This window comes from Ranitomeya imitator, chromosome 5, assembly GCF_032444005.1.
Source record: "Ranitomeya imitator isolate aRanImi1 chromosome 5, aRanImi1.pri, whole genome shotgun sequence".
NCBI classification, from domain to species: Eukaryota; Metazoa; Chordata; class Amphibia; order Anura; family Dendrobatidae; genus Ranitomeya; species Ranitomeya imitator.
The window spans coordinates 416,881,662-416,904,674 of NC_091286.1; the positions used below are offsets into that span (position 1 = coordinate 416,881,662).

At 43.9% G+C, this 23,013-nt stretch overlaps 1 protein-coding gene across 1 annotated transcript in view; it reads right to left on the reverse strand.

Moving 5' to 3' along the window:
* The window catches only part of LOC138638068 (mucin-4-like), a 305,885-nt gene extending 283,969 nt beyond the window's left edge, over window positions 1-21,916 (reverse strand). Inside the window, exon 1 of the mRNA XM_069727051.1 lies at window positions 21,840-21,916. The gene's annotated coding sequence lies outside the window, so the exon portion shown is untranslated. The remainder of the gene's footprint in view (window positions 1-21,839) is intronic.
* Window positions 21,917-23,013: the final 1,097 nt, after the last annotated feature.

The window sequence follows — 23,013 nt, forward strand, 5'->3', positions numbered from 1 at the left end:
CCACACTTTTTATTTAATTTGTGCATCAGTCCACTCCTTATTGCTGCCTGCCATACCTGGCTGAGATTACTGCAGGGAGATAGTAATTGAAGGACAGTTCCTTTTTTTTTTTTTTTTTGTGGGAGATTAAGATTGGCATTTCTGCTAGAGTGCCAACCCTGTCTGTGCCATCTCTCACTCAGTGGGCCATAGAAAGCCTATTTGTTTTTTTGCTTGATTTGGGTTCTAAAATCTACCTGAAAAAATCACTACATCAATCAGTGGGAGAAAAATATTGGCCTCTGGGCTTGTGTGCCACTCCTGACTCCTGTGTGTGCCATCTCTCAGTCAGTGGGCCATAGAAAGCCTATTTATTTTTTTGCTTGATTTGGGTTCCAAAATCTACCTGAAAAAATCACTACATCAATCAGTGGGAGAAAAATATTGGCCTCAGGGCTTGTGTGCCACTCCTGACTCCTGTGTGCATCATCACTCACTCAGTGGGCCATAGAAAGCCTATTTTTTTTTTGCTTTATTTGGGTTCTAAATTCTACCTGAAAAAATCAATAAATCAATCAGTGGGAGATTAATATTGGCTTTTGGGCTTGTGTGCCAGTCCTAAGCGTGCCATCTCTCTCACAAATAGTGGGCCATAGAAAGCCTATTTATTTATTTATTTTTGGTTTTATAAATTCTCCCTGAAAAAAAAAAGGGAGATTAATATTGGCCTTTGGGCTTGTGTGCCAGTCCTGAGCGTGCCATCTCTCTCACAAATAGTGGGCCATAGAAAGCCTATTTATTTATTTTTTTTTGGTTTTATAAATTCTCCCTGAAAAAAAAAGGGAGATTAATATTGGCCTTTGGGCTTGTGTGCCAGTCCTAAGCGTGCCATCTCTCTCTCTCAGATAGTGGGCCATAGAAAGCCTATTTATTATTTTTTTTATTGGGTTTATAAATTTTCCCTGAAAAAAAAAAAAAAAGTGGGAGATTAATATTGGCCTCTGGGCTTGTGTGCCAGTCCTGAGCGTGCCATCTCTCTCACAAATAGTGGGCCATAGAAAGCCTATTTATTTATTTTTTTTTGGTTTTATAAATTCTCCCTGAAAAAAAAAAGGGAGATTAATATTGGCCTTTGGGCTTGTGTGCCAGTCCTAAGCGTGCCATCTCTCTCTCTCAGATAGTGGGCCATAGAAAGCCTATTTATTATTTTTTTTATTGGGTTTATAAATTTTCCCTGAAAAAAAAAAAAAAAAAGTGGGAGATTAATATTGGCCTCTGGGCTTGTGTGCCACTCCTGACTCCTGTGTGTGCCATCTCTCTGTCAGTGGGCCATAGAAAGACTATTTTTTGTTTTATTTGTTTTCTAAATTCTCCCTGAAAAAATCATTTTATTTTATTTGGTTTCTAAATTCTTCCTGAAAAAATCATTTTTTTTTATTATTTTTTTTTTCTAAAGTCTCCCTGAAAAAAAAAAAAAATCAAATCAGTGGTAGATTAATATTGCCCTTTCTGCTTGTGTGCCAGTCTTGACTCCTGAGTGTGCCATGTTAAGACTGGCGGAACGCACCAAGAGAGATGATACAGATGCGTTCGCAGTCCGGGGTCCACCGTGCAGGTGAAACCTGCTGCTAGGAAATGACAGACTATATGGCGGTATCCAAAAGTATACACGCGTGGGTTAAACCTCACCCAGCGTGAAGAAAGCGATCCTGTTGCGTCACAGGACCGCGGTACCGCACATAGAGCGCGAGCAAGTGGTCAGCGAACTTAACCCCAACAGGGATTGTAGTCCGATTAGACCCTTGCTGGCACTACACCGCTACTGGGTGTGTAAGGAAATATATAATTATAGCACCGAAGTGCGAACTGTGCCGTGCTGGCAGGTACCACTAAGCACCCAGACGTGGGTCAGGAAGCGCACACTGGCGTGTGGCACCGCACTGGCGGTCACAGCAATAGACGCTGATACGTGTGTGACACGTTGAGTGATTAATCGGGCGCTAGATAGCAGCCATACACCATACGCGAACAGTCATACAATAGGGTAGGGGTATTTAATGAACGACTTGCACTCACAACAAACACACGTATTCAATTGTACACTAGCGCATGGCCGTGCGGTCATGCGCAGTTTATATAGTTGCAGGACAGGAAGTGGCCACAGAAACTTTGCCCTTCCAAGACCTGCCAAGAGGACCAATAGAATGCGCTGCAGAGTCTGAGCACATGACCCTCGATCTCCAACGGGAGATCTTGCCCTGGGCATGCTCAGTGTGCGCAGACAAGGACTTAGTCCCAGAGAAGTCCACTCGCTGCTGACCAGCACTGACTTTAATGGCAGGAGCTGAAGAAGCAGCAGTAACTCTCTGAACAGAGTGAGACCGAGCAAGACGCTGGGACCGACGTCCCTGCCGAGCAGGCTCCACTGCGGCTGGATAGGAATGGGGGACCGCAGTGGAGACGGCTCGAGATTCCCCCTGTGCAGAAGCGGGAACTCGAGACCTAACATGCCATCTCTCTTTCTCTCCAATTGTGGGCCATAGAAAGCCTATTATTTTTTTAGCTTGATTTGGGTTCCAAAATCTACCTGAAAAAATCACTACATCAATCATTGGGAGAACAATATTGGCCTCTGGGCTTGTGTGCCACTCCTGACTCCTGTGTGCGTCATCTCTCACTCAGTGGGCCATAGAAAGCCTGTTTTGTTTTATTTGTTTTCTAAATTCTCCCTGAAGAAATCATTTTATTTTATTTGGTTTCTAAATTCTTCCTGAAAAAATCATTTTATTCTATTATTTTTTTTTTTCTAAAGTCTCCCTGAAAAAAAAAAAAAAAAATCAGTGGGAGATTAATATTGCCCTTTCTGCTTGTGTGCCAGTCTTGACTCCTGGGTGTGCCATCTCTCTCTCTCTCTCCAATTGTGGGCCATAGAAAGCCTATTATTTTTTTTGCTTGATTTGGGTTCCAAAATCTACCTGAAAAAATCACTACATCAATCAGTGGGAGAAAAATATTGGCCTCTGGGCTTGTGTGCCACTCCTGACTCCTGTGTGTGCCATCTCTCAGTCAGTGGGCCATAGAAAGCCTATTTATTTTTTTGCTTGATTTGGGTTCCAAAATCTACCTGAAAAAATCACTACATCAATCAGTGGGAGAAAAATATTGGCCTCAGGGCTTGTGTGCCACTCCTGACTCCTGTGTGCATCATCACTCACTCAGTGGGCCATAGAAAGCCTATTTATTTTTTTGCTTGATTTGGGTTCTAAAATCTACCTGAAAAAATCACTACATCAATCAGTGGGAGAAAATTATTGGCCTCTGGGCTTGTGTGCCACTCCTGACTCCTGTGTGTGTCATCTCTCAGTCAGTGGGCCATAGAAAGCCTATTTATTTTTTTGCTTGATTTGGGTTCCAAAATCTACCTGAAAAAATCACTACATCAATCAGTGGGAGAAAAATATTGGCCTCAGGGCTTGTGTGCCACTCCTGACTCCTGTGTGCATCATCACTCACTCAGTGGGCCATAGAAAGCCTATTTTTTTTTTTGCTTTATTTGGGTTCTAAATTCTACCTGAAAAAATCAATAAATCAATCAGTGGGAGATTAATATTGGCTTTTGGGCTTGTGTGCCAGTCCTAAGCGTACCATCTCTCTCACAAATAGTGGGCCATAGAAAGCCTATTTATTTATTTAGTTTTGGTTTTATAAATTCTCCCTGAAAAAAAAAAGGGAGATTAATATTGGCCTTTGGGCTTGTGTGCCAGTCCTGAGCGTGCCATCTCTCTCACAAATAGTGGGCCATAGAAAGCCTATTTATTTATTTTTTTTTGGTTTTATAAATTCTCCCTGAAAAAAAAAGGGAGATTAATATTGGCCTTTGGGCTTGTGTGCCAGTCCTAAGCGTGCCATCTCTCTCTCTCAGATAGTGGGCCATAGAAAGCCTATTTATTATTTTTTTTATTGGGTTTATAAATTTTCCCTGAAAAAAAAAAAAAAGTGGGAGATTAATATTGGCCTCTGGGCTTGTGTGCCAGTCCTGAGCGTGCCATCTCTCTCACAAATAGTGGGCCATAGAAAGCCTATTTATTTATTTTTTTTTGGTTTTATAAATTCTCCCTGAAAATAAAAAGGGAGATTAATATTGGCCTTTGGGCTTGTGTGCCAGTCCTAAGCGTGCCATCTCTCTCTCTCTCAGATAGTGGGCCATAGAAAGCCTATTTATTATTTTTTTTATTGGGTTTATAAATTTTCCCTGAAAAAAAAAAAAAAAGTGGGAGATTAATATTGGCCTCTGGGCTTGTGTGCCACTCCTGACTCCTGTGTGTGCCATCTCTCTGTCAGTGGGCCATAGAAAGCCTATTTTTTGTTTTATTTGTTTTCTAAATTCTCCCTGAAAAAATCATTTTATTTTATTTGGTTTCTAAATTCTTCCTGAAAAAATCATTTTTTTTTATTATTTTTTTTTTCTAAAGTCTCCCTGAAAAAAAAAAAAATCAAATCAGTGGGAGATTAATATTGCCCTTTCTGCTTGTGTGCCAGTCTTGACTCCTGAGTGTGCCATGTTAAGACTGGCGGAACGCACCAAGAGAGATGATACAGATGCGTTCGCAGTCCGGGGTCCACCGTGCAGGTGAAACCTGCTGCTAGGAAATGACAGACTATATGGCGGTATCCAAAAGTATACACGCGTGGGTTAAACCTCACCCAGCGTGAAGAAAGCGATCCTGTTGCGTCACAGGACCACGGTACCGCACATAGAGCGCGAGCAAGTGGTCAGCGAACTTAACCCCAACAGGGATTGTAGTCCGATTAGACCCTTGCTGGCACTACACCGCTACTGGGTGTGTAAGGAAATATATAATTATAGCACCGAAGTGCGAACTGTGCCGTGCTGGCAGGTACCACTAAGCACCCAGACGTGGGTCAGGAAGCGCACACTGGCGTGTGGCACCGCACTGGCGGTCACAGCAATAGACGCTGATACGTGTGTGACACGTTGAGTGATTAGTCGGGCGCTAGATAGCAGCCATACACCATACGCGAACAGTCATACAATAGGGTAGGGGTATTTAATGAACGACTTGCACTCACAACAAACACACGTATTCAATTGTACACTAGCGCATGGCCGTGCGGTCATGCGCAGTTTATATAGTTGCAGGACAGGAAGTGGCCACAGAAACTTTGCCCTTCCAAGACCTGCCAAGAGGACCAATAGAATGCGCTGCAGAGTCTGAGCACATGACCCTCGATCTCCAACGGGAGATCTTGCCCTGGGCATGCTCAGTGTGCGCAGACAAGGACTTAGTCCCAGAGAAGTCCACTCGCTGATGACCAGCACTGACTTTAATGGCAGGAGCTGAAGAAGCAGCAGTAACTCTCTGAACAGAGTGAGACCGAGCAAGACGCTGGGACCGACGTCCCTGCCGAGCAGGCTCCACTGCGGCTGGATAGGAATGGGGGACCGCAGTGGAGACGGCTCGAGATTCCCCCTGTGCAGAAGCGGGAACTCGAGACCTAACATGCCATCTCTCTCTCTCTCCAATTGTGGGCCATAGAAAGCCTATTATTTTTTTAGCTTGATTTGGGTTCCAAAATCTACCTGAAAAAATCACTACATCAATCATTGGGAGAACAATATTGGCCTCTGGGCTTGTGTGCCACTCCTGACTCCTGTGTGCGTCATCTCTCACTCAGTGGGCCATAGAAAGCCTATGTTTTGTTTTATTTGTTTTCTAAATTCTCCCTGAAGAAATCATTTTATTTTATTTGGTTTCTAAATTCTTCCTGAAAAAATCATTTTTTTTTATTATTTTTTTTTTCTAAAGTCTCCCTGAAAAAAAAAAAAATCAAATCAGTGGGAGATTAATATTGCCCTTTCTGCTTGTGTGCCAGTCTTGACTCCTGAGTGTGCCATGTTAAGACTGGCGGAACGCACCAAGAGAGATGATACAGATGCGTTCGCAGTCCGGGGTCCACCGTGCAGGTGAAACCTGCTGCTAGGAAATGACAGACTATATGGCGGTATCCAAAAGTATACACGCGTGGGTTAAACCTCACCCAGCGTGAAGAAAGCGATCCTGTTGCGTCACAGGACTACGGTACCGCACATAGAGCGCGAGCAAGTGGTCAGCGAACTTAACCCCAACAGGGATTGTAGTCCGATTAGACCCTTGCTGGCACTACACCGCTACTGGGTGTGTAAGGAAATATATAATTATAGCACCGAAGTGCGAACTGTGCCGTGCTGGCAGGTACCACTAAGCACCCAGACGTGGGTCAGGAAGCGCACACTGGCGTGTGGCACCGCACTGGCGGTCACAGCAATAGACGCTGATACGTGTGTGACACGTTGAGTGATTAGTCGGGCGCTAGATAGCAGCCATACACCATACGCGAACAGTCATACAATAGGGTAGGGGTATTTAATGAACGACTTGCACTCACAACAAACACACGTATTCAATTGTACACTAGCGCATGGCCGTGCGGTCATGCGCAGTTTATATAGTTGCAGGACAGGAAGTGGCCACAGAAACTTTGCCCTTCCAAGACCTGCCAAGAGGACCAATAGAATGCGCTGCAGAGTCTGAGCACATGACCCTCGATCTCCAACGGGAGATCTTGCCCTGGGCATGCTCAGTGTGCGCAGACAAGGACTTAGTCCCAGAGAAGTCCACTCGCTGATGACCAGCACTGACTTTAATGGCAGGAGCTGAAGAAGCAGCAGTAACTCTCTGAACAGAGTGAGACCGAGCAAGACGCTGGGACCGACGTCCCTGCCGAGCAGGCTCCACTGCGGCTGGATAGGAATGGGGGACCGCAGTGGAGACGGCTCGAGATTCCCCCTGTGCAGAAGCGGGAACTCGAGACCTAGCATGCCATCTCTCTCTCTCTCCAATTGTGGGCCATAGAAAGCCTATTATTTTTTTAGCTTGATTTGGGTTCCAAAATCTACCTGAAAAAATCACTACATCAATCATTGGGAGAACAATATTGGCCTCTGGGCTTGTGTGCCACTCCTGACTCCTGTGTGCGTCATCTCTCACTCAGTGGGCCATAGAAAGCCTATGTTTTGTTTTATTTGTTTTCTAAATTCTCCCTGAAGAAATCATTTTATTTTATTTGGTTTCTAAATTCTTCCTGAAAAAATCATTTTATTCTATTATTTTTTTTTTTCTAAAGTCTCCCTGAAAAAAAAAAAAAAATCAGTGGGAGATTAATATTGCCCTTTCTGCTTGTGTGCCAGTCTTGACTCCTGGGTGTGCCATCTCTCTCTCTCTCTCCAATTGTGGGCCATAGAAAGCCTATTATTTTTTTTGCTTGATTTGGGTTTCAAAATCTACCTGAAAAAATCACAAAATCAATCAGTGGGAGATAAATATTGGCCTCTGGGCTTGTGTGCCACTCCTGACTCCTGTGTGCGTCATCTCTCACTCAGTGGGCCATAGAAAGCCTATTTTTTGTTTTATTTGTTTTCTAAATTCTCCCTGAAAAAATCATTTTATTTTATTTGGTTTCTAAATTCTTCCTGAAAAGATCATTTTTTTTTATTATTTTTTTTTTTCTAATGTCTCCCTGAAAAAAAAAAAAATCAAATCAGTGGGAGATTAATATTGCCGTTTCTGCTTGTGTGCCAGTCTTGACTCCTGGGTGTGCCATCTCACTCTCTCTCTCCAATTGTGGGCCATAGAAAGCCTATTATTTTTTTAGCTTGATTTGGGTTCCAAAATCTACCTGAAAAAATCACTACATCAATCATTGGGAGAACAATATTGGCCTCTGGGCTTGTGTGCCACTCCTGACTCCTGTTTGCGGCATCTCTCACTCAGTGGGCCATAGAAAGCCTATTTTTTGTTTTATTTGTTTTCTAAATTCTCCCTGAAAAAATCATTTTATTTTATTTGGTTTCTAAATTCTTCCTGAAAAAATCATTTTTTTTATTATTATTTTTTTCTAAAGTCTCCCTGAAAAAATCAAATCAGTGGGAAATTAATATTGCCGTTTCTGCTTGTGTGCCAGTCTTGATTCCTGGGTGTGCCATCTCTCTCTCTCTCTCCAATTGTGGGCCATGGAAAGCTTATTATTTTTTTAGCTTGATTTGGGTTCCAAAATCTACCTGAAAAAATCACTACATCAATCATTGGGAGAACATTATTGGCCTCTGGGCTTGTGTGCCACTCCTGACTCCTGTGTGCGTCATCTCTCACTCAGTGGGCCATAGAAAGCCTATTTTTTGTTTTATTTGTTTTCTAAATTCTCCCTGAAGAAATCATTTTATTTTATTTGGTTTCTAAATTCTTCCTGAAAAAATCATTTTATTCTATTATTTTTTTTTTCTAAAGTCTCCCTGAAAAAAAAAAAAAAATCAGTGGGAGATTAATATTGCCCTTTCTGCTTGTGTGCCAGTCTTGACTCCTGGGTGTGCCATCTCTCTCTCTCTCTCCAATTGTGGGCCATAGAAAGCCTATTATTTTTTTTGCTTGATTTGGGTTCCAAAATCTACCTGAAAAAATCACTACATCAATCAGTGGGAGAACATTATTGGCCTCTGGGCTTGTGTGCCACTCCTGACTCCTGTGTGCGTCATCTCTCACTCAGTGGGCCATAGAAAGCCTATTTTTTGTTTTATTTGTTTTCTAAATTCTCCCTGAAAAAATCATTTTATTTTATTTGGATTCTAAATTCTTCCTGAAAAAATCATTTTATTCTATTTTTTTTTTCTAAAGTCTCCCTAAAAAAAAAAAAAAAATCAGTGGGAGATTAATATTGCCCTTTCTGCTTGTGTGCCAGTCTTGACTCCTGGGTGTGCCATCTCTCTCTCTCTCTCCAATTGTGGGCCATAGAAAGCCTATTATTTTTTTAGCTTGATTTGGGTTCCAAAATCTACCTGAAAAAATCACTACATCAATCATTGGGAGAACAATATTGGCCTCTGGGCTTGTGTGCCACTCCTGACTCCTGTGTGCGTCATCTCTCACTCAGTGGGCCATAAAAAGCCTATTTTTTGTTTTATTTGTTTTCTAAATTCTCCCTGAAAAAATCATTTTATTTTATTTGGTTTCTAAATTCTTCCTGAAAAAATCATTTTTTTTTATTATTTTTTTTTCTAAAGTCTCCCTGAAAAAAAAAAAAATCAAATCAGTGGGAGATTAATATTGCCGTTTCTGCTTGTGTGCCAGTCTTGACTCCTGGGTGTGCCATCTCTCTCTCTCTCTTCAATTGTGGGCCATAGAAAGCCTATTATTTTTTTAGCTTGATTTGGGTTCCAAAATCTACCTGAAAAAATCACTACATCAACCATTGGGAGAACAATATTGGCCTCTGGGCTTGTGTGCCACTCCTGACTCCTGTGTGCGCCATCTCTCACTCAGTGGGCCATGGAAAGCCTATTTTTTGTTTTATTTGTTTTCTAAATTCTCCCTGAAGAAATCATTTTATTTTATTTGGTTTCTAAATTCTTCCTGAAAAAATCATTTTATTCTATTTTTTTTTCCAAAGTCTCCCTGAAAAAAAAAAAAAAAATCAGTGGGAGATTAATATTGCCCTTTCTGCTTGTGTGCCAGTCTTGACTCCTGGGTGTGCCATCTCTCTCTCTCTCTCCAATTGTGGGCCATAGAAAGCCTATTATTTTTTTGCTTGATTTGGGTTCCAAAATCTACTTGAAAAAATCACAAAATCAATCAGTGGGAGATAAATATTGGCCTCTGGGCTTGTGTGCCACTCCTGACTCCTGTGTGCGTCATTTCTCACTCAGTGGGCCATAGAAAGCCTATGTTTTGTTTTATTTGTTTTCTAAATTCTCCATGAAAAAATCATTTGATTTTATTTGGTTTCTAAATTCTTCCTGAAAAAATCATTTTTTTTATTATTATTTTTTTCTAAAGTCTCCCTGAAAAAAAAAAAAAATCAAATCAGTGGGAAATTAATATTGCCGTTTCTGCTTCTGTGCCAGTCTTGACTCCTGGGTGTGCCATCTCTCTCTCTCTCTCCAATTGTGGGCCATAGAAAGCCTATTATTTTTTTAGCTTGATTTGGGTTCCAAAATCTACCTGAAAAAATCACTACATCAATCATTGGGAGAACAATATTGGCCTCTGGGCTTGTGTGCCACTCCTGACTCCTGTGTGCGTCATCTCTCACTCAGTGGGCCATAGAACGCCTATTTTTTGCTTTATTTGTTTTCTAAATTCTCCATGAAGAAATCATTTTATTTTATTTGGATTCTAAATTCTTCCTGAAAAAATCATTTTATTCTATTATTTTTTTCTAAAGTCTCCCTGAAAAAAAAAAAAAATCAGTGGGAGATTAATATTGCCCTTTCTGCTTGTGTGCCAGTCTTGACTCCTGGGTGTGCCATCTCTCTCTCTCTCTCCAATTGTGGGCCATAGAAAGCCTATTATTTTTTTAGCTTGATTTAGGTTCCAAAATCTACCTGAAAAAATCACTACATCAATCATTGGGAGAACAATATTGGCCTCTGGGCTTGTGTGCCACTCCTGACTCCTGTGTGCGTCATCTCTCACTCAGTGGGCCATAGAAAGCCTATTTTTTGTTTTATTTGTTTTCTAAATTCTCCCTGAAAAAATCATTTTATTTTATTTGGTTTCTAAATTCTTCCTGAAAAAATCATTTTATTCTATTATTTTTTTTTTCTAAAGTCTCCCTGAAAAAAAAAGCAAAAACAAATCAGTGGGAGATTAATATTGCCCTTTCTGCTTGTGTGCCACTCTTGACTCCTGGGTGTGCCATCTCTCTCTCTCTCTCTCCAATTGTGGGCCATAGAAAGCCTATTATTTTTTTAGCTTGATTTGGGTTCCTAAATCTACCTGAAAAAATCACTACATCAATCATTGGGAGAACAATATTGGCCTCTGGGCTTGTGTGCCACTCCTGACTCCTGTGTGCGTCATCTCTCACTCAGTGGGCCATAGAAAGCCTATTTTTTGTTTTATTTGTTTTCTAAATTCTCCCTGAAAAAATTATTTTATTTTATTTGGTTTCTAAATTCTTCCTGAAAAAATCATTTTTTTTATTATTTTTTTTTCTAAAGTCTCCCTGAAAAAAAAAAAAAATCAAATCAGTGGGAGATTAATATTGCCGTTTCTGCTTGTGTGCCAGTCTTGACTCCTGGGTGTGCCATCTCTCTCTCTCTCTCCAATTGTGGGCCATAGAAAGCCTATTATTTTTTTTGCTTGATTTGGGTTCCAAAATCTACCTGAAAAAATCACAAAATCAATCAGTGGGAGAAAAATATTGGCCTCTGGGCTTGTGTGCCACTCCTGACTCCTGTGTGTGGCATCTCTCACTCAGTGGGGCATAGAAAGCCTTTATATATTTTTTTTTTTTTATTTGGTTTCTAAATTGTCATTGGAAAAATCATTTTATGTTTTTTGGTTTCTAAATTCTTCCTGAAAAAATAATTTTATTTTATTTTGTTTCTAAAGTCTCCCTGAAAAAAAATAAAAAAAATAAAAAAAAACAGTGGGAGATTAATATTTACATTTGTGCTTCAGTGACAGTCCTGCGTGTGTGGCATCTCTCTCATTTGGTGCCACCAAAAACAGAGTGTGTAACATTGTGCCTGATTTTCGTTGTGGTCTCACCCACCTGTAAAGGGGTAGCTAAATCATACTGAAGTTATAGCTCACCGTGTAAGTTGTGTGACAGCAACAAATACCGTTAGTTTGGTTACGTTTTTAAAACAATGAGGAAGTCTGGTGGAAGAGGTCGTGGCCGGGGGCGTTCATTGTCAGCTGGTAATGAGGATAGTGGTAGTGGTGGAGCATCAGGTGGTCGTGGGAAAAAAAATATTGCACCTAAGTCTGGAGCTGTGGAGCCAGGTTCGTCGTCTGGCTACACAAGGCCTCGAACGCTCCCTTTTCTGGGAGTAGGAAAACCGCTTTTAAAGCTGGAGCAGCAAGAGCAAGTTTTGGCTTATCTTGCTGACTCAGCCTCTAGCTCTTTTGCCTCCTCTCGTGAAACTGGTAAATGTAAAAGCAGAGCGTCGTTAGTGGATGTTCACGGTCAGGGACAAGTCACTTCCTTGTCCTCTTCAGCAAAAACAACAACAGAGAAGAATGCAGCAGGCGACACAACGGGTTACTCCATGGAGCTCTTTACACATACCGTCCCTGGCTTAGAAAGTGAAGCAGTTAACAGTCCATGCCCATTACAAGTTGAATCTGACATGGAGTGCACTGATGCACAGCCACAGCCAGACTACTATGCTGGTCCTTTGACTCAGACCACAACATTGCCCTCGCAGGGTAATGATCAAGAATCAGACCCTGATGAGACTATGTTGCCCCATCACGAACGCTATACCACCGACCGACACGGTGACACAGACGAAGTTGCACACGAGCTACAAGAAGAGGTAATAGATGACCCAGTTCTTGACCCCGATTGGCAGCCATTGGGGGAACAGGGTGCAGGCGGAAGCAGTTCTGAAGCGGAGGAGGAGGGGCCGCAGCAGGCATCAACATCGCAACAGGTTCCATCTGCCGGGCCCGTATCTTGCCCAAAACGCATGGCAAAGCCAAAACCTGTTGGAGGACAGTGTGGCCATCCGGTTAAAGCTCAGTCTGCAATGCCTGAAAAGGTATCCGATGCTAGAAAGAGTGCAGTCTGGCATTTTTTTAAACAACATCCAATTGATCAGCGCAAAGTCATCTGTCAAAAATGTTCAACTACCTTAAGCAGAGGGCAGAATCTGAAAAGTGTCAATACAAGTTGCATGCATAGACATTTAACCACCATGCATTTGCAAGCTTGGACTAACTACCAAACGTCCCTTAAGGTTGTAGCACCCTCGGCCAATAAAGCTAGTCATCAACGCAACATCTCTTCCGGCAGTGTAGGGCCACCATTTTCCGCACCACCTGCAGTATCTGTGCAGGTTTCTTTCCCAGGCCAAAGCAGTCAGGGTCAGGGAATCACCAGTTTCGTAGTAGGAAGCACTGCATCTAGGGCACCGGCGGCAACAATACTATCTCCCACCGTCTCTCAGTCTGCCATGTCCACCGGCACCCCCGCTAGTTCCACGATCTCCAGCTCTCCAGTCCAGCTCACCCTACATGAGACTATGGTTAGAAAAAGGAAGTACTTAGCCTCGCATCCGCGTACACAGGGTTTGAACGCCCACATAGCTAGACTAATCTCATTAGAGATGATGCCCTACCGGTTAGTTGAAAGCGAAGCTTTCAAAGCCCTGATGGACTACGCTGTACCACGCTACGAGCTACCCAGTCGACACATTTTTTCCAGAAAAGCCATCCCAGCCCTCCACCAGCATGTTAAAGAGCGCATCGTCCATGCACTCAGGCAATCTGTGAGCACAAAGGTGCACCTGACAACAGATGCATGGACCAGTAGGCATGGCCAGGGACGTTACGTGTCCATCACGGCACACTGGGTGAATGTTGTGGATGCAGGGTCCACAGGGGACAGCAAGTTTGGGACAGTTCTGCCTAGCCCACGGTCTAGGAAACAGTTGGCTGTAGCCGTTCGCACCCCCTCCTCCTCGTCCTCCTTCAGAAGCGAGAGCTCGTCCACTGACCGCAGTCGCACAACCACTCCATCCGCAGCTGCCACTGTTGCACACCAGGTCTCCCATTATGGGGCAGCTACTGGCAAACGTCAGCAGGCTGTATTGGCTATGAAGTGTTTGGGCGACAACAGACACACCGCGGAAGTTCTGTCCGAGTTCTTGCAGAAAGAAACGCAGTCGTGGCTGGGAACTGTAGATCTTGAGGCAGGCAAGGTAGTGAGTAATAACGGAAGGAATTTCATGGTTGCCATTTCCCTTTCCCAACTGAAACACATTCCTTGCCTTGCTCACACCTTAAACCTGGTGGTGCAGTGCTTCCTGAAAAGTTATCCGGGGTTATCTGACCTGCTCCTCAAAGTGCGTGGACTTTGCTCACATATCCGCCGTTCGCCCGTACACTCCAGCCGTATGCAGACCTATCAGCGTTCTTTGAACCTTCCCCAGCATCGCCTAATTATAGACGTTGCAACAAGGTGGAACTCAACACTGCACATGCTTCAGAGACTGTGCGAACAGAGGCGGGCTGTTATGTTTTTGTGGGAGGATACACATACACGGGCAGGCAGTAGGATGGCAGACATGGAGTTGTCAGGTGTGCAGTGGTCGAAGATTCAAGACATGTGTCAAGTCCTTCAGTGTTTTGAGGAATGCACACGGCTGGTTAGTGCAGACAACGCCATAATAAGCATGAGCATCCCCCTAATGCGTCTGCTGATGCAAAGTTTGACGCACATAAAGGATCAGGCGTCTGCAGCTGAGGAAGAGGAAAGCATTGATGACAGTCAGCCATTGTCTGGCCAGGGCAGTGTACAGGACGAGGTAGCGGGCGAAGAGGAGGAGGAGGACGAGGAGGATGATGGGGATGATTATATTTTTAATGAGGAAGCTTTTCCGGTGCCACTGGAAATTGTTGGCGCGGCAAGGCCGGGTTCTGGTTTTTGGAGGGACACAAGTGACGTGGATTTGCCTGAAACTGCCCCTCAACCAAGCACAACCGCAGATTTGAGAACTGGAACTTTGGCCCACATGGCGGATTATGCCTTACGTACCTTCAAAAGGGACACACGCATTACTAAAATGATGAACGATGACGATTACTGGTTGGCCTGCCTCCTTGATCCTCGCTATAAAGGCAAATTGCAAAATATAATGCCACATGACAACTTGGAAATAATATTAGCAACCAAACAATCAACTCTTGTTGACCGTTTGCTTCTGGCATTCCCTGCACACAGCGCCCGTGATCATTCTCACACGAGCTGCAGGGGCCAGCAGACCAGAGGTGTTAGAGGGGCAGAAATCAGAAGTGGCGTTGGCCAGAGGGGTTTTCTGACCAGGTTGTGGAGTGATTTTGCTATGACCGCAGACAGGACAGGTACTGCAGCATCAATTCAAAGTGACAGGAGACAACATTTGTCCAGTATGGTTACAAACTATTTTTCATCCCTTATCGACGTTCTCCCTCAACCGTCATTCCCATTTGATTACTGGGCATCCAAATTAGACACCTGGCCAGAATTGGCAGAATATGCATTGCAGGAGCTTGCTTGCCCGGCAGCTAGTGTCCTATCAGAAAGAGTATTCAGTGCTGCAGGTTCAATAATAACAGAAAAAAGGACTCGTCTGGCTACCCAAAATGTAGATGATCTAACCTTCATTAAAATGAACCACAACTGGATTTCGAAATCTTTTGCCCCACCTTGCCCGGCTGACACCTAGCTTTCCTATGAAAAGGTCTTGCCTGTGGACTATTCTGAATGACTTTTCCAATCTCGTAATTTTCTGCACCTGATTGTCCAGCATACGACATGTTTACACCTCACTAAATGGCCAAACTCCCCACACAGGGCCGTGGTATCGCCACTTGGCTCCAGCACCCGTGAGAGTGCTGTTTGTCTGAAGAGGTGGGTGTGCCCGCTTTTGGTCGACGGCACTGCCACTGGGTCCCTCATAGTACAATAAAGTGTCTCTGGCGGTGGTGGTGCGCACCCAACGTCAGACACACCGTTGTAATATGAGGGGCCCTGGGCCTGTACCGCTGGCCACAAGACAGTTCCCCCCCCAGCTCAAACAGTGCTCTACCACTTGCAAAATTATCTCTCACAGCTCCACCAATGTTTAGTCTATGCGCTGACATCCTTCAATGCCTGGCACTGACAATACCATTGTATTGACATTTTTGTTATGTTAGGCATTCGAAGCCTGTCTGCGGTCCCTCCTTCCACTAGGCCTCTACTGACCATTGTACTGCTGCCCGTGTACCCCTGGAACCAATTTTAAATTGCCAACAGCCCTATTTTTTTATGTTAGGCCTTCGAAGCCTGTCTGCGGTCCCTCCTTCCACTAGGCGTCCACTGACCATTGTACTGCTGCCCTTGTACCACTGGAACCAATTTTAAGTTGCCAACAGCCCTATTTTTTTATGTTAAGCCTTTTGAAGCCTGTCTGCGGTCCCTCCTTCCACTAGGCCTCCACTGACCACACCACTGCTGCCCGTGTACCCCTGGAACCAATTTAAAATTGCCTACAGCCAGCCCAATTTTAATATGTTAGGCCTTCGAAGCCTGTCTGCGGTCCGTTCTTTCTACTACTACTACACTGACCAGGCCACTGCTGCCCGTGTTCCCCTGGAGCCAATTTAAAATTGCCTACAGCCATCTGTTATTATGTTAGGCCTTCGATGCCTGTCTGCGGTCACTCCTTCCACTAGGCCTCCAATGACCACACCACTGCTGCCCGTGTACCCCTGGAACCAATTTAAAATTGCCTACAGCCAGCCCAATTTTTTTATGTTAGGCCTTCAAAGCCTGTCTGCGGTCCGTTCTTTCTACTACTACTACACTGACCAGGCCACTGCTGCCCGTGTTCCCCTGGAACCAATTTAAAATTGCCTACAGCCATGTGTTATTATGTTAGGCCTTCGATGCCTGTCTGCGGTCACTCCTTCCACTAGGCCTCCACTGACCACACCACTGCTGCCCGTGTACCCCTGGAACCAATTTAAAATTGCCTACAGCCAGCCCAATTTTATTATGTTAGGCCTTCGAAGCCTGTCTGCGGTCCGTTCTTTCTACTACTACTACACTGACCAGGCCAGTGCTGCCCGTGTTCCCCTGGAACCAATTTAAAATTGCCTACAGCCATGTGTTATTATGTTAGGCCTTTGATGCCTGTCTGCGGTCACTCCTTCCACTAGGCCTCCACTGACCATACCACTGCTGCCCGTGTACCCCTGGAACCAATTTAAAATTGCCTACAGCCAGCCCAATTTTTTTATGTTAGGCCTTCGAAGCCTGTCTGCGGTCCGTTCTTTCTACTACTACTACACTGACCAGGCCACTGCTGCCCGTGTTCCCCTGGAACCAATTTAAAATTGCCTACAGCCATGTGTTATTATGTTAGGCCTTCGATGCCTGTCTGCGGTCACTCCTTCCACTAGGCCTCCACTGACCACACCACTGCTGCCCGTGTACCCCTGGAACCAATTTAAAATTGCCTACAGCCAGCCCAATTTTATTATGTTAGGCCTATGAAGCCTGTCTGCGGTCCGTTCTTTCTACTACTACTACACTGACCAGGCCACTGCTGCCCGTGTTCCCCTGGAACCAATTTAAAATTGCCTACAGCCATGTGTTATTATGTTAGGCCTTCGATGCCTGTCTGCGGTCACTCCTTCCACTAGGCCTCTACTGACCACACCACTGCTGCCCGTGTACCCCTGGAACCAATTTAAAATTGCCTACAGCCAGCCCAATTTTTTTATGTTAGGCCTTCGAAGCCTGTCTGCGGTCCGTTCTTTCTACTACTACTACACTGACCAGGCCACTGCTGCCCGTGTTCCCCTGGAACCAATTTAAAATTGCCTACAGCCATGTGTTATTATGTTAGGCCTTCGATGCCTGTCTGCGGTCACTCCTTCCACTAGGCCTCCACTGACCACACCACTGCTGCCCGTGTACCCCTGGAACCAATTTAAAATTGCCTACAGCCAGCCCAATTTTATTATGTTAGGCCTATGAAGCCTGTCTGCGGTCCGTTCTTTCTACTACTACTACACTGACCAGGCCACTGCTGCCCGTGTTCCCCTGGAACCAATTTAAAATTGCCTACAGCCATGTGTTATTATGTTAGGCCTTCGATGCCTGTCTGCGGTCACTCCTTCCACTAGGCCTCCACTGACCACACCACTGCTGCCCGTGTACCCCTGGAACCAATTTAAAATTGCCTACAGCCATCTGTTATTATGTTAGGCCTTCGAAGCCTGTCTGCGGTCCTTCCTTCCAATAGTTCTCCACTGACCAGACCAATGCTGGCCGTGTACCCCTGGAACCCAGATGAAAGTGCATGTAGCCTCCTTTTTTTCTTTGTTTTATATTTAGAAAGCCCAGATGAACTACGCTGTGCAACGGTTCAAGCTACCCAGTCGACATTTCTTTTGCGAGAAAAGCCATCCCAGCCCTCCAGCGGCATGAAAAAGTCTGCATTGTCATAGCACTCAGGCAATCAAACAGTAGAAAGGTGCACCTGACAAGAGACGCATGGACCAGTAGGCATGTCCACAAAAAGTTACGTGTCCATTACGGCGCACTGGGTTAATGTGTTGGATGCATGGTCCACAGGGGACAGCCTACAAAGTCTGTCTGCAGTCCCTAATTCCAATTTTCCTCCGCTGACCACACCACTGCTGCCCGTGTACCCCTGGAACCAATTTTACAGTGTCTACAGCCTAATTTTGTTATGTTAGGCCTACTACGCCTGTCTGCGGTCCCTCCTTCCAATACTCGTCCACTGACCACACCACTGCTGCCCGTGGACCCCTGGAACCTATTTTTAATTGCATAGAGCATCCTTTTTTTAATAGTAGGCGTACAAAGTCTGTCTGCGGTCCACTATTGAAATTGTCCTCCACTGCCCAGAGCACTGCTGCTTGTGTACCCCTGTAACTTTTTTAAGCTGCAGTGAGCCACATTTTTGGTTTAAGTCCTACTACCTGTGTCTGTCTGCGCCACTCAATTCAGCTGTGTTCCTTTGAAAAAAGCTGAGCGTCAATAGTCTTGTTTTCAGCCTCTAGGAATTTTAAAACTGCATTGGGGGTACAACTTTGGTAGGGCCTACTAACGGTGTCTGCCTCCCCAAGGTGTGCCCCAGGTTTCCTCGCCATTGCTTCGATCTTAATGCTCTCGTTTGGTAGTTGTTGGAAACTACACTGCATTAGGCCTACAAATTGGGTATGGGGTGTAGAGAGATGGTGTGTTCCACTCCAAGGTGTTCCCCAGGTTTCCTCTCCATTGCTTCGATCTTCATGCTCTCGTTTAGTAGTTGTTGGAAACTACACTGCATTAGGCCTACAAATTGGGTATGGGGTGTAGAGAGATGGTGTGTTCCACTCCAAGGTGTTCCCCAGGTTTCCTCTCCATTGCTTCGATCTTCATGCTCTCGTTTAGTAGTTGTTGGAAACTACACTGCATTAGGCCTACAAATTGGGTATGGGGTGTAGAGGTGCCACCCCATCAGTGCCATTCCATTTGGGGTGGCACCATCAGACCGGAGGTATAGTACCAGTGTATTTGTATACTTTGTCCTTATGCTGCCAGAGTGAAGTATAGTTTGGGGTCTTATGGTCATACGGCAATTGTGCCATTCAGATACACAGTGATTGTGCCGTTTAGGCATATGAGAGTTCCCCTTTATGAGTCACTTATATTTTCCTGGCAGCTGGCTATTTGGGAGGTTATATGCTTGCCTCTGGTCTGGGGTGTTTTTATTTAGTATTATTTGCCATCACAGCTGTATTTTAATATTTTTTGTTATGTAGTTTAAATAAAACATGTCATTTTTTGTATGATGAGGTCTCTGTGCATATTTATTGTAGGTTATTTGTATTGATATTGTGCGGGGCCGATATAAAATATATATATCCCCTGACGGGCATAGGGTGTAATTTTATTCACCCTGTGTATTGTTTGTCTTAATTGGCATTTTTATGCTCTCGTTTAGTAGTTGTTGGAAACTACACTGCATTAGGCCTACAAATTGGGTATGGGGTGTAGAGAGATGGTGTGTTCCACTCCAAGGTGTTCCCCAGGTTTCCTCTCCATTGCTTCGATCTTCATGCTCTCGTTTAGTAGTTGTTGGAAACTACACTGCATTAGGCCTACAAATTGGGTATGGGGTGTAGAGAGATGGTGTGTTCCACTCCAAGGTGTTCCCCAGGTTTCCTCGCCAATGCTTCGATCTTCATGCTCTCGTTTAGTAGTTGTTGGAAACTACACTGCATTAGGCCTACAAATTGGGTATGGGGTGTAGAGAGATGGTGTGTTCCACTCCAAGGTGTTCTCCAGGTTGCCTTTCCTGAGCTTCGATCTTCTGGCTCTCGTTTAGTAGTTGTTGGAAACTACGCTGCATTAGGCCTACAAATTGGGTATGGGGTGTAGAGAGATGGTGTGTTCCACTCCAAGGTGTTCCCCAGGTTTCCTCTCCATTGCTTCGATCTTCATGCTCTCGTTTAGTAGTTGTTGGAAACTACACTGCATTAGGCCTACAAATTGGGTATGGGGTGTAGAGAGATGGTGTGTTCCACTCCAAGGTGTTCCCCAGGTTTCGTCCACATTGCTTTGGTCTTCCGACTCTCGTTTAGTAGTTGTAGAAAACTACACTGCATTAGGCCTACAAATTGGGTATGGGGTGTAGAGAGACGGTGTGTTACACTCCAAGGTGTTCCCCAGGTTTCGTCCACATTGCTTCGATCTTCCGACTCTCATTTAGTAGTTGTTGAAAACTACACTGCATTAGGCCTACAAATTGGTTATGGGGTGTAGAGAGATGGTGTGTTACACTCCAAGGTGTTCTCCAGGTTGCCTTTCCTGAACTTCTATCTTCAGGCTCTCATTAAATTGTGGTTAAATGGAACAACTGCATTTGGCGTACTAGTTGGTTTGGGGCCTACTATCGGTGTCTGCCACTCCTTGCTGTTCTCCTGGTTTCCTGTCCTGAAATTCCATTTTCAGGCTCTCATTAAGTAGTTGTTAATGTTAGACTGCATTTGACCTACTAGTTGGGTTGGGGCCTACTATCGGTGTCTGCCACTCCTTGCTGTTCTCCTCCACTGAACAAAGCTGTGCCGCCTGTTTACTACGGTTGCCAATTTTGAACTGCATTTCGACTACTTACTGATTTGGGCCTACTCTCTGTGTCAGCCTCTCATTCCAGTTGTCCTCCACTGCAATGCCCCCTGGTTAGTCCTGTGTTACCAATTTTGAACTGCATTTAGCCAACTTTATTCTTTGGGCCTATATCTGTGTTTCCTCCTCATCCTGCCCATTGCCCAGCCAGTGATAGATGAGTCTGCTGGTACATTGACCCATAACGCAAAATTCCCCGTGCACGCTACACAGCAAGATTGTGACCCTGCTGAAAGTCAGGTTCCTCTTCCCGCATACCATACCACCTTACACGGGGACAAAGAGGAAGGTGCAGATGAAAGTGCAGGTTCCTTCATCAGGTGAGGGGAGGAATACTAGTTGGCGACGTCACTGGCACAGGGCCTCTAGTATGCAAAAGTGTTGCTGCCGGTGGGAGGCGCCCCCGCCGTGCAAACACACCGCTGTACTTTGAGGGGCCCTGTGCCAGTGCCAATGCCAACGAGTGGGCCCCCCCTGCTTGCTCAGGATCACAGCACTTGCAAAGTTGAAATACTTACCTCTCCCTGCTCCACTGCCGTGACGTGGTCCAGATTTACTGGGCCCACTAATTACTTGAACCAGCCCTACCCCCCACAACTTTAGCCAAATGACCCCCAATTTCAAATGCCTTCCAATTATTATAAGCTAAATTACGATTGACAAGCTTCTCTAACAAGAATGGATGTTTTTGCCATTAAAATGGGCAGTGTAAGTGTTTTCCTGGCCTCCACTCACTGCCGACTATGCTCCCCCATTGACTTGCATTGGGTTTCGTGTTTCGGGCGATACCCGACTTTTCGCCATAATCGGCCGATTCCACTCGACTCGACTTCTAAGATAGTCGGGTTTCGCGAAACACGACTCGACTCTAAAAAGGTCAAGGTTGCTCAACCCTACTGTTCACAGTTATTTTATATATCTACTGCCTTATAATTAACATTTGCCCATTTTTCACTGTAAAAAAAATTAGGAAATAAGATAGGAAAACATTGCTAAATTGGTTGACTTAGCACTTTACTAATTCTACATTTTTACTAAAGTTTCTATAGTCACTCAGCTATTTTTAAGTGGAATATACAGAAATGTCAATCAGCATGAATTTTCTTGTATTCAAATTGAACACCTACCTGAATTGCTTCCAATATAGTGGTCTGGACGGTGTATATTCACAGCAATGTCATCATTCAAGAAAAAGTAATCCTTGTTCCCACTGATAATGGTAAAACACTAAGTTAGTTTCTTGCAAAATTTTGTTCTTTAATAATGATTCATCAAAAAACCAAAATAAATCCTCGTATCCAGGCAGCTACTGAATACATTTTATACAATATACTGAATGTTAAACTATGCAAAGCAAGAAGAGTTCATTATACCATCTAGAATTGACATAAATACTATAGAAGTGAAAAGAACGTTCTTAAAAGTAAACTCATAAATTAAAATGATTGTAAAGAAATTTTAAGAAATTAAGCAAAACTGATCCTGATGTCCTATATTGTATCACTGTGTAGTCCAGGTAGTTTAGTAAACTATAAAGAACAAAGTTTGCTTTACATTACAGAAGAATTCCTGTTAGCTGCAATAGATATAATCACTCTTACTATGTGCGCTAGTTATTTCTAATGACTAATTACTAATTATTACTAATAATACTTGAGCTCTATTCATCCCGGTTTGAAATCTCTAGCCTGAGCCAATAATAGTAATCTTACCTGCAAAAACCAATTAGAGGTCTTGGGTGACGATCTATTTCATCCCAATTCATTCCACGATTTTTAAACCAAACAAGCACAAAGGCCTGGAATCCATCAGTGGTCAGAACAGCCTGGTATGTGTTGGTCTTATAATAAAAAGAATACATGATATTATAAAACAGAAATGTACGGAGTATCAAAATTGTTTGTTCCTATAAGTTCTGTACTATAATTAGATACCAAAGAATGAAAAAATAAAAAGAAACTGCAATCACCAATGGTATGTGAATTGTCAGCAACTTTTTTGAGGACCTTACATGTGGAGAGGGGACATAAAGGGATGATTGAACGACAGGTGTTTCATGAAATAAGCGTAATTTACGTGAATTAGCTGCCTGTCTCTCAATCACCCCTTTCTCCTTTCCTCATGTGACGATCTTAAATTTGCTGATAATTCACATACCAGTGGTGATTGCAGCTCCTTTTCAATTTTTCATTCTGTAGCATCATATTATAAATAGAGATGAGCGAACTTTTGCCAATCTCAAAGTCAGCACGAACGTTACACATTCGGATTCATGTTCGGATTCGTGAGCATGTTCAGCAA